Source organism: Chelonoidis abingdonii, chromosome 4 (assembly GCF_003597395.2).
Source record: "Chelonoidis abingdonii isolate Lonesome George chromosome 4, CheloAbing_2.0, whole genome shotgun sequence".
NCBI classification, from domain to species: domain Eukaryota; kingdom Metazoa; phylum Chordata; order Testudines; family Testudinidae; genus Chelonoidis; species Chelonoidis abingdonii.
Genome location: NC_133772.1, coordinates 3,439,612 through 3,450,386, shown reverse-complemented (window position 1 = coordinate 3,450,386; position 10,775 = coordinate 3,439,612). Strand labels below are relative to the sequence as shown.

The 10,775-nt window shown below is 43.6% G+C and overlaps 1 pseudogene; it reads right to left on the bottom strand.

The window, feature by feature from the left end:
• LOC116825391 (interferon-induced very large GTPase 1-like) overlaps nucleotides 1-10,445 on the bottom strand; it is a 31,545-nt pseudogene extending 21,100 nt beyond the window's left edge.
• Between the last annotated feature and the right edge of the window lie 330 nt (nucleotides 10,446-10,775).

Here is a 10,775-nt window from a genome sequence, read left to right as displayed (position 1 = left end):
TCAGGGCACAGAACAGGAATAGAATGTAGGCCTAGTTTCAATGGTGCTGCACTTGCCAGAAATGCCTTTTTACATGTGCAGAGCAGCCACATTGTGCCCGTAGAGCAGATGTACAGTGGTCACAATGCAACCCATGAAGTCCACTGCCACACATGGGTATCTGTCTGTGAAGGGGCATGAGATCAGCAGGTAGGAAGGGGGCTAATGAGTCCCACGGGGATTGATGTCTCATCCAGTCTTATTTAATACTTTCATTAAGGTGTAGAGGACAATGGCATAAACACAGACCCCACCTTTCTCTGCACTCACTGGGACCGGGCCCTCTGAGGTGGCTGGCAGGACACTGAGTCATTTACATTCCAACTAGCTCTGCTCTCTTTGCCCTTAGGGGACTGTGTTGTGTTTACAGTTACAGAGTTGCTGGATTTCTGGACAGACTCAATCATTATCAGATGAGAGCTGCACTCTCCACACAAGTTACTATATGCAGATAAACAATGAAGCAATCTGTCATGTCCTAGCAATTATCAGGCTCACCTAGATCCCCACGTTTCTCTCTGCCTCCCCCCACCATACTCTTACTGGCCTTTCACTTTCATTTTCTTTATTTTCTGGCTGTTTCTGGGAAATTGAGTATCTGGCTCTTTTTGATAAATGCTCCCTTCTTATTCAGAGTTAGGTTGCTCTGTGTCATCCCCACATCTGGTGGATAACCTGCTCAGATCTCCTGTTCTGCCTCCTCTAACAGCCCCAAGTAAACATGAGGAAGGACCATATTTCTCATTGCATTTTCGTCCCCTTCTCTTTACTCAAAAATGTGTGTGTGTGTGATCATGGGTATAATGTGTGCATGTGTCCACAGGACTGATTCTCCTTCCTTTCTCACCCCTAGACCTCCTTCTACCACAGTCAGAACTGGGAGATTGGCCTATTATCTCCTCCCAGGAGACAAGCTATCTGTTTTCATTTAGCCCATTGAGAAGCTCTAGTGCCTTCATGCTTTGGAGTGAGGGCTGCTGAAGCAGATTCCAGTCACACAGCAGGAGCAGATCTCCACTGCAGTTCAGAGGGTTCCTGGCTGCCCCTGTAGGCTCACTGTGGCCTTAGGTTGTATCAGGCAGCCAGCAATATCTGATCTATTCGTGCTTCTCTGTGAATAGCCCAGATGGTCTCCCAGTTCTGGGATATGCATGTATCCTTGGTGCCCTCTAGCACACTAGTGTCCACATTCTCCTTCATGGAACCAAACATTTGGTACTGAGGATTGATAAGGAGCAGCAGCTCCAGCCGCAACTCACTTCTTCCATATTGTCAGGTAGCCAGTCTTGGAACAACTAGTTCCCCGAGTACCTACTTTGTGGCCTCCCTATCACCATGTAGAGCTTTAACTGTTGATCAATAGCTTAGCTGTTACCTATTTATTATAACCAATGTCATTATACTTCAGGATTTGTTTGGTAGCTGAGTCCCACGCCCACCTGAGATTCCTGCCCCTGCTTCATCCCGGCTTCCCCAGCCATGCTCCAGGTCCAACCAGCCTGTGTCCCTCCAAATGAGGATCCTCTTCCAAACATTCTGGCCAGCTCACCCCAAACATGCTTCCTCTGGCACAAGGATGAAGTGTATCTTTATTCAGTTTCTGAATTTCAGATGTTTAAATTTGTATTACATTAATTCCCCCAGATCCCAGCTCACATGGATGGCCAGGGAGAGGGGCTCAGACACAGCAAGAGGAGCAGGATGCCCTAGATTCCAGAACACATAGCAGGCAGGAAGAAGGGCTCAGATCCCCGCAGAGGGGTAGGATGCCCCTGGATCCAAGCTCACATGTGAAAGGGGACAAGTCAGGGCTAACAGGCCTCTCCCACCTTAAACCCTCAACTTCCTCTGATACCTCTCACATTCTCTGATGCCCCCTCTTCTCATCTCCCTTTCCCCCAATCTTTATCCCATCCCCCCATACCTAAGCCCCTGACCCATCTTCCTTCTCTTCCATTTACATGTATCCCCATTCCAATCATACCCTCAGCCCCCACTGCAGGCCCAAACCCTGTCCCCCTATTCCCACCTACTCTTGCACCCCTAATCAGCCCTCCCCTCCCTGGGAGCATTAGTTTGTGTAGTGTATTTTCTGTTTAAAAATAGTTTCAGCTTGTTTTGATGATTCTGCTGTACTCGGATTACATTTCCCCACAGTAAAAATCCCCTTTTACTTCAGATTTCTTCATTGGGTTGGATTTGAACTCACAGAGGCTGGGGCAGGTTGGAGTTTAGAATTAATGACTGTGATACTCCCTCACAGGTATTGAGGTGCTTTAAGGCAGAGGTAGTTTTCGAGATAGTTAACCTAGCTTGTCGTTTAGCACAAGAGGCTTCTGACAAGCTAAGCTAGAGTGGCAAAATCTTTTTGAAATAATCTTTTAATTTGATTTTCCCCCAAGGGCTGGCAGGTGCCATCCCCTCTCTTGGAGTAACTGCTGAGTGTTGAATTTCTTGATGTAACGATCTGAGCCCTGGTTTGAGCTTTATCTGTGAGCACAAAAAAGTTGCCGAAAGCTCTCACGTTTAACAAATTCTTTTTGGAGGGGCGACTATATCTCAGGAAGCCCTTGGTGAAATGTCTCCAAATCTGGATTACTAACAGAACCCCACATCCCTATGAAGCAAGGCAATCTGAGTAACCATGTAAATTTTAGAGCACTTAGAAAAGTGAGCTTTCAAAGGAAACATTGTCGGAACCATAACTATAGCAGGACTGTCACTCTGCTATAAATCCTCAAGAAATCACCAACTCTGAAGACTCACAGCCACCTGAATTCCTGGGTGTATTCCTTACATAAAAAGACTATGAAAAGAAAACAAGATCCTTTAGAATGTCCTGATTTTCCTGTTTTCCCAGACAGATTTCATCCTGGCTTTTCTTCAGGAGGATAGTGCCTTCACACGCAGGGTCACACACCACAGGCATATAGATGGAACCCCCATGAAAAGCAGAGAGAGAAAAAATAAGAATAGTTCTTAGTAAACTGCGGGGAAGCTGGCTAGGTGAAATGGGAGATGATGTTACATACTCTCAGGTAAAGGTGAGACTTGGACAAGTTATATTCTCAGATGATTTTATTCTAAGAACCCCAAATTTGCACCATTACCTCTATCTAAGACATGTGTTCTTCAGCAATGGAAATATTAAAATCAGCTTCTCACTGAAGTGGATGTATCTGAGGAACTCCTTCACCAAATACTCCCATTCTTGCATCTCTAACTCTATCCCTGGCACAAATGAGAATCTTCAAGCCAATCAGAGTATGCCTGTGGATTTAAAAGCACTTTGAAATATCAGCTTTTATACCAGAAGCTTTGTTTTCTGGAAAAAAATCCAAAAGCAGAATTTCAAGCTGAAGCAGACAGAGAACTTAATGAGCACAACACATGTTCTCAGAAAGCTTCTGCAGAAAGTACTCAAGAGTCTTAGTGTACAGGTGTGGCTCCGGAGCAATGGAACAGCATATCACCTTGATCCACATGTGAGCTCAGGTGACAGACACTCTGGCCTGCAACAGAGCCCCAGGTGTGTGCCAAAACATATTAGAAGAATGGGAAAATGCTGATATATGATAGTTGTGCCTCAGGATCCCATTGTTGAAAAGACCCTACTTTTGGACTCACCCTACCGCAAGACCTGATGAGACACAGCAAATTTCAAGGCAATTTAAGTATGCACATGGATTGTGGAGCACATAAGAAATTTCAGCTGTTAAACAGTAAACTAGTTTCAACCTTAAGTACAGTGGAGCTACCATGCCACTATAAGACTCTTTGATTAGCTGCCTGAAGGTATTGATTTATTTATGTCAAGTTAAAAATATGAAAATTGGAAACTCAACATTAAATTCATGAAACAAAATAAATAAGTGGTATTGCCCTTCACAGCTGCCAACAAAACTCAACCACCAATAAAACTCCCAGAGATATTACAAGGTCCATACTCAACCCAGCCCTCACTACAACTATCTATCTGCAAAAGCTCTAGGAAATAGCTATGTCTCGGTCACCCTGCCCTGGATCCCATATATTGCTACACAATGCCAGGCAGGGGCCCTTACTCAGACTAACTCTATAGGAGGCTCTAGAGATGCATAGATCTGTGCAGGCCCTGGAATCCTCACCCCATTCTCCTTCCATAGCAGAAGAAAACCCCCTCCAGGAAACTCTTATGTCCAAGAGGCGGAGGCAGCATTTGAATCTACTAAGTAGAAATCCAGTTGGGAATAAATCCCTCCATTCAGTGTTACAGCAATTACATTCTTAGGCTGGAAAAATGATTTTTTTAAAATCAGACACAATTACACCACTTACCCTGTCCTGGGTATTGTATGTGTTGTTGGAAATCAGGCAACAGGTTTTCTAAACTCTCCAGAAATTGCTTACAGGTCAGTCCCCGTTTCTGCTGGATCACAACCAACAATAGTCTTATTTTGTCCTCTGCATCCTTTCTTTTGTTGATTCGATTGTAGTCCTGCTGTGTGATCACCAACTGGCAGAGCAATTCGTCCAAGACCTTGCCAGCATTGTTTTGAAGTAATTTGACCAGGTTATTTCGTTCTCTGCGTACCATCTTCAAGGCCTTTTCATTAGTAGCTGCTGTTTCCGAGTCCTGTGGTCTGGAATAATAAATCACTATTAAATATATATATTATTTTTTCCCTAAGGATCAAGAAATAAACATTTGAAGCAGCTAAATCTAGACTGCATTTAGTAGGTAATTTTGGGGGAACTGATTCCTTCAATAACATATAATCAGGAAGACAAACAGTTGTAGAGAGAAAATGGCCAGTTACAACTGTTTTCTCTCCTATCTAGATTGATGTGCTCCGCTCACCATAATGAGTTAAATTATGACCATTTCAGGTCACAGCAGCTCATGCAAGGTTCCCTTTAAGGGGCTGTGCATGAATTTCAGAAATGTAACATTTTTTTCCTTTCAAAGTGACTTGCTAGTGGGGATTTGAAAGGGCAGTTACAGGAAAAGGGAAGCTGAGCTCAGCGGAGATTTCCATATACTCCTGGATTTGCTCACAAAAGAAAAATTATTGTGCTCACTGAAATGAGCTGAAACCCATCAAGAACCATTTGATGGCTGGTCTGCCTGACTGGGGATCATTACATCAGTCCTCCGTATTGCCCATCTCTCAGGAGGAAAACCCATAGGGTCGATTTTCCTCTTGCTAACACCAGCATGAACCAAGAGTGACTGCATTGGATCCAATGGGGTTTCACCTGTGTAAAACTAGGGTAAGCGAGTGGAGGAACAGTCCATACTGAGACAGGACTTTCATTGTGCGTGTTGTGATTAGGTGTTTACCCCACACAGGTGGCAAAAAAGGTTAATTATCCTCTCAGGTCCACATTAACACACCTGGGTGCGCCTGGAGGGTGGCCAGGCCTAATTAAAGATGAGTCCCAGCTGGGGGAAGAGCTGGGCGGTTCTAGAATAAGAGGAAATGCAGATAAGAAGGCAGCTGTAAGGAGAATCATAGATTCATAGGATTGGAAGGGACCTTGAGAGGTCATCAAGTCCAGTCTCCTTCACTCATGGCAGGACCAAGCACCATCTAGACCATCCCTGACAGGTGTTTGTCTAACCTGCCCTCAAAGATATCCAATGACGGAGATTCCACAACCTCCCTAGGCAATTTATTCCAGTGCTTAACCACCCTGAAAGCCAGGACATTTTTCCTAATCTCCAACCTAAGCCTCCCTTGCTGCAATTTAAGCCCATTGCTTCTTTGCCCTACCATCAGAGGTTAAGGAAAATAATTTTTCTCCCTCTTCCTTGTAATAACCTTTAGGTACTTGAAAACTATTCTCATGTCCCCTCTCTGTCTTCTCTTTTCCGGACTAAACAAACTTCATTTTTTCAATCTTCCTTCATTGGTCATGTTTTCTAGACCTTTAATCATTTTTGTTACTTTTCTCTGGACTTTTTCCAATTTGCACACATCTTTCCTGAAATGCACTGCCCAGAACAGGACACAATACTCCAGTTGAGGCCTAATCAGCGTGGAGTAGAATGGAAGAATTACTTCTCATGTCTTGCTTACAACACTCCTGCTAATGCACTCCAGACTGATGTTTGGGTTTTTTGCATCAGTGTTACACTGTTGATTCATATTTAGCTTGTGGTCCACTATGACCCCCAGATCCCTTTCTACAGTACTCCTTCCTAGGCAGTCATTTCCCATTCTGTATGTGTGCATCTGACTGTTCCTTCCTAAGTGAAGTACTTTGCTTTTGTTCTTATTGAATTTCATCCTAATTACCTCAGGCCATTTCTTCAATTTATCCAGAGCATTTTAAATTATAATCCTATCTTCCCAAGCACTTGCAATCCCTCCCATCTTGGTATGATCCACAAACTTTATAAGTAGACTCTCTATGCCATTACCTACATCACTGATGAAGTTATTGAATAGAACTGGACTCAGAACTGATCTCTGCAAAACCCCACTTGTTATGCACTTCCAGCATGACTATGAACCATCGATAACTATCCTCTGGGAATGGTTATCTAACCAGTTATGCACCCACCTTATAGTAGCTCCATCTAGGTTATAATTCCCTAATTTGTTAATCAGAAGGTCATGCAAGACTGTATCAAAAGCCTTACTAAAATCTAGCTATACCACATTTACCACATCCCATCACCCACAAGGCTTGTTACCCTGACAAAGAAAGCTATCAAGTTGGTTTGACATGATTTGTTCTTGACAAATCCATGCTGACTATTACTTATCACCTTATTATCTTCTAGATGTTAGCAAATTGATTCCTTCATTATTTGTTCCATTATCTTTCCAGGTACTGAAGTTAATCTGACTGGTCTGTAATTCCCTGGGTTATCCTTATTTCCCTTTTTATAGATGGGTATTCCATGACTTTCAAAGATAATCACTAATGGCTCAGATATCTCTTTGGTCAGCCCCTTGAGTATTCTAGGAGAGAAGGAAAGGACTCTGTAGAGTGGAACCCAGAGAGATACAGAGCAGCCACCGGGGTGGAGAAAGCTCTGGCGGTTAGCCTTGAGAGAAGGACAGGACCTGGACTTCTAGGGAAGAAATCCAAGGAAACAATGAACTGAAGAGGAGGTTTAGGAGGGATTTCACTCCCTGGGAGGGCCCCCGATGAAAGGGGGCAGTAAGAGTGAAAAAGACTACAGGAGTGGGCCTGAGAGAAGACCAGCCCACAGGCAGTGGCCCTGGGAGGTAAATGGGAGTGGAGAATTCAGAGTAGAGGCCAGACAAATGGGAGGTAACATTTGAGACAATGTTCTGCAGGAGAATGGAGAGCTGGGGTAGGACACAGGACAGATTAAAAGTTTAAACCCAAGGGAGAGGGCATAAGTTTCTTTCATTGTGGTTTGTGCTTTGCTTTTAGGTTTGTCTGTTTGACTCCAAGAAGAAGGCTTGGCGCCACTTCTTTGACAGGAGAGTGGAACAGAAAAGGAGCCCTTGGGGTGGGGTGTGTGATCCTAGGAGCCACTTTATGCCAACTAGCATAGGGCATTCAAGACACACTATTTTCAGAATATTTAGCCAAACACTGTCTTGTAAGGTATTATATAACGATTGATGACATGCTGATCATGAATATCATTATGTGGTGTATATACAGGTTGTGTACAAAGAACTATGTATGTGTGGTGGAAATATGTTCTTAAAATATGTTTTGGAGGCAGTGAATAAATAAGTCAATCTTTGACAAAGGACTGTGGATTCACTTGTCTGCCTGGCTTGATTACAGGCAGAGGATAAGGAAAGTACATTTACATATAAGGTAAACAAAGTAATCACGCTCACAACCAGCAGAGGAAACCCCCGTGAGGCCTTCCTGGCCTTTGAGGCAAAAACAATGGGCTATGGGAAATATAAGAAGAGCAAAGAGAATCTCTTAGTTATCAATCATTTAGGAAACAAAAGGGACAACACCCTCTGATTCTGTGAATGTTGGATTCTCTTATCTGAAATGAGGAAGATGCTGGTAATATGTTGTAAATGAGAAAGTTGCTTAGGCAAATATTGTAACTTGCTAAGATTAAATTTTAGTCACTAGAAAGTGTGCTTTGTTTTGTTTTGTCTGTAACTAGATCTCTCTTTTTTTCTCTTAGTATCATTTAAATCTAAATTCTTTACTAATAAATCTATTGTTTTCTTATGAAACCATCTGAGTGCTGTAGATTAAAATGAGGAGTGAGTCCTCATCTAGATTAACTGGCTAGTGTGTTTTCTGTCTTTTTGGAGGCAGCAAACTAAATTTCTATGAGTGTCCAATCAGAGGGACTGGACGCTGCAGAGAGACATCTCTGGGGAATTTGAGAACTAGAGTACACTGTAGGTCACCTGCAAGGAAAAGATTAGGGTAGCAGAGTCTCAAGGAGTTTGCTGGTGAGGGCAGACAGACTGGTGTGGTAGGGAGCTGACACATAGTTTAAGCTCCAGCAAAGCTCTCCTTTGCTGATGCAGAGAGGTAGCAATGACTTATGACAATGACTTTAAGGTGCCACAGGCCTCCTTGTTGTTTTTGCTGAAACAGACTAACATGGCTACTCCTCTGAAACAATGACTGGTTCTGAGGGACTTAAGGAGAGTGTCACAGTGGCATAGTTAGTGGCAGGATTTACACACAGCTTGCTGGTTGACTGAAGTTCATACTTCATGCACTGGTAAATTAGATTTCTGAGTGATTCAGAGTTAGAGGACTGAGAACAGCCAGAAAAGATTACAGTTTGTTGTTTTCTATTTGATTATTTCAGGTAAGGAAACAGAACAAAAAAAAAGGATAAAATGAGCAATGGATGAAATGACAAAATTTGAACTGGGCAGACTGAAGGCTAATCAGAAAGATAAAGAATGGGAGACTAAGAAACACCAAAGATAGGAATCTGACCAGACAGCCGAAGAGAGGGAGGCCAAAAAGCAACAGCAAGATGAAGCAAACCAGCAAGCCCTGGAACTGAAAGAGAAGGAAGCCCAAGAAAAAAAGAGAAGGTGAGGCTGCATAACCTGAGCATATGGGAAAGGAAGGGACAGCTCCCAGGTATTCCCTCTCCACAAGGAACATCCACCTGGGATAATCTGTGCCCTGCATATAAGAAGCATATTGTACTGAAAAATACCCCACCACTTTTGAAAGACTCCATGAACTGCATAAAATCCCAGAATCCCAGAGAGTCCCTATGCTGGTTGCAACGCTCTCAGATAAAGCATTACATGTTGTTAATGAAATGGAAATTGAACAGGTTTTGAAGTATGATTCATTTACAGGCTGTGTTTCAAAGATTTCAAATTACCCCTGAAGTATACAGGGTGACGTTTAGAAACGTCAAAAAACGTGATAATGTGAGTCATAGGGGATATGTTTGTAAGAAGTGATTTTATGAAAAAAATGGGCAGAAGCGCTGAAAATTATGACCAATTATTTGACCTCTTTGCACAGGAACATTTCCTGAGTATATGATATGAAGAGATCAGAGAAGCCATTTGTGATAAATCTTTGGGTTTTGTACAGAAAGCAGCAAATCTGGCTGAGCCTTATGTATAATCCTGAGCGTGCAGTGAGCACAAGGCACAAAGAAAAGAGGGACCCCATTTTATTACTGGGAAAAGAGAAGGCGGCTGGGAGCCCAGGCACATTCCACCTAAGAACCGACTCCTGAAAAGCACATTCACAATCCCCCTTCACAGGAGGACAGTTGAAGGAGGTGTTTCATGTGTAACTCCACTGAAAACCTGAGGGACAATTGTCCTAAAAGGGAATCTAGGCCCACACCCCATCCAGCCCAGGTTAATGCAGCTGTCATAAACACAGGACCCCCAGATGTGCCTGAGGGGCTCCTGATGAATTTTGTAAAGTTGGACCCACTGGAGTTTATTCAAGTTGCCAGAGTGAATGGCAAAAAATGGCTGGGATGGAGGGACACTGGTGCCCAGATTTCTCTGGTCAGAGAGGGCACACTCTGGGAAACTGACATGTTACTTGGGGAAAATGTAGAACTCCCAACACGGGGAAAATTTAAATCCACTGTTAACTTTGGCTAATGTTCATTTGGAGTATGTCACAGGGTGCTAGAGAGGAAAGAGCTGCTAGACTATGGCCAGCTATGAAGGGGCACACTCGAGGTGAGTCCCCCCTTTACGCATATATAACAATGGATACAACATCCCAGCGATGACCCTGCAGTGCCAACTGAGGAGACACTTTCCCCCTAAAGCCCTGTTTTCAGAGAAGTTACCCTCTGGTTGGTGATGTCAGTGGAGTGGCTCTGTCGGCATCTTCCAAAGGGTCCTCAGTCACAGGCTTTGCTGCAATGCCAGCTGGTACTGGCCCTGAGTGATAAATCAGAACAAAACGCTCAGTGAGACATTGCTGGGCTCATAGAAACCACTGTCTGGATGGCTAAAAGAGAGGGTGAGAAGGATGAGGGGTCTGACAAGTTGGCATTTTCTAGTTCAGTTTGATATGAAACACCCACTGCTCTACTGACTAGGGGAAAGGGGTGCAGGGTTTTGTGGAGTTGAATAGTGGGTAATCTCTCTGCTGTAGTTGCACACTCCCCACATGTTCAGATGTTGGACCAAATTCCCATGCTCTAGACACCAGTCCATTGCACTCACTCCTGTTCATGTCAGTGGGAGTGAAATTTAGCCCATTCTGTGTAATTAAAATGCTCCCTTCTCTAGCTGCGTCTGTAGCCCTGAAGCGATAAAAGTGCAGGTGCA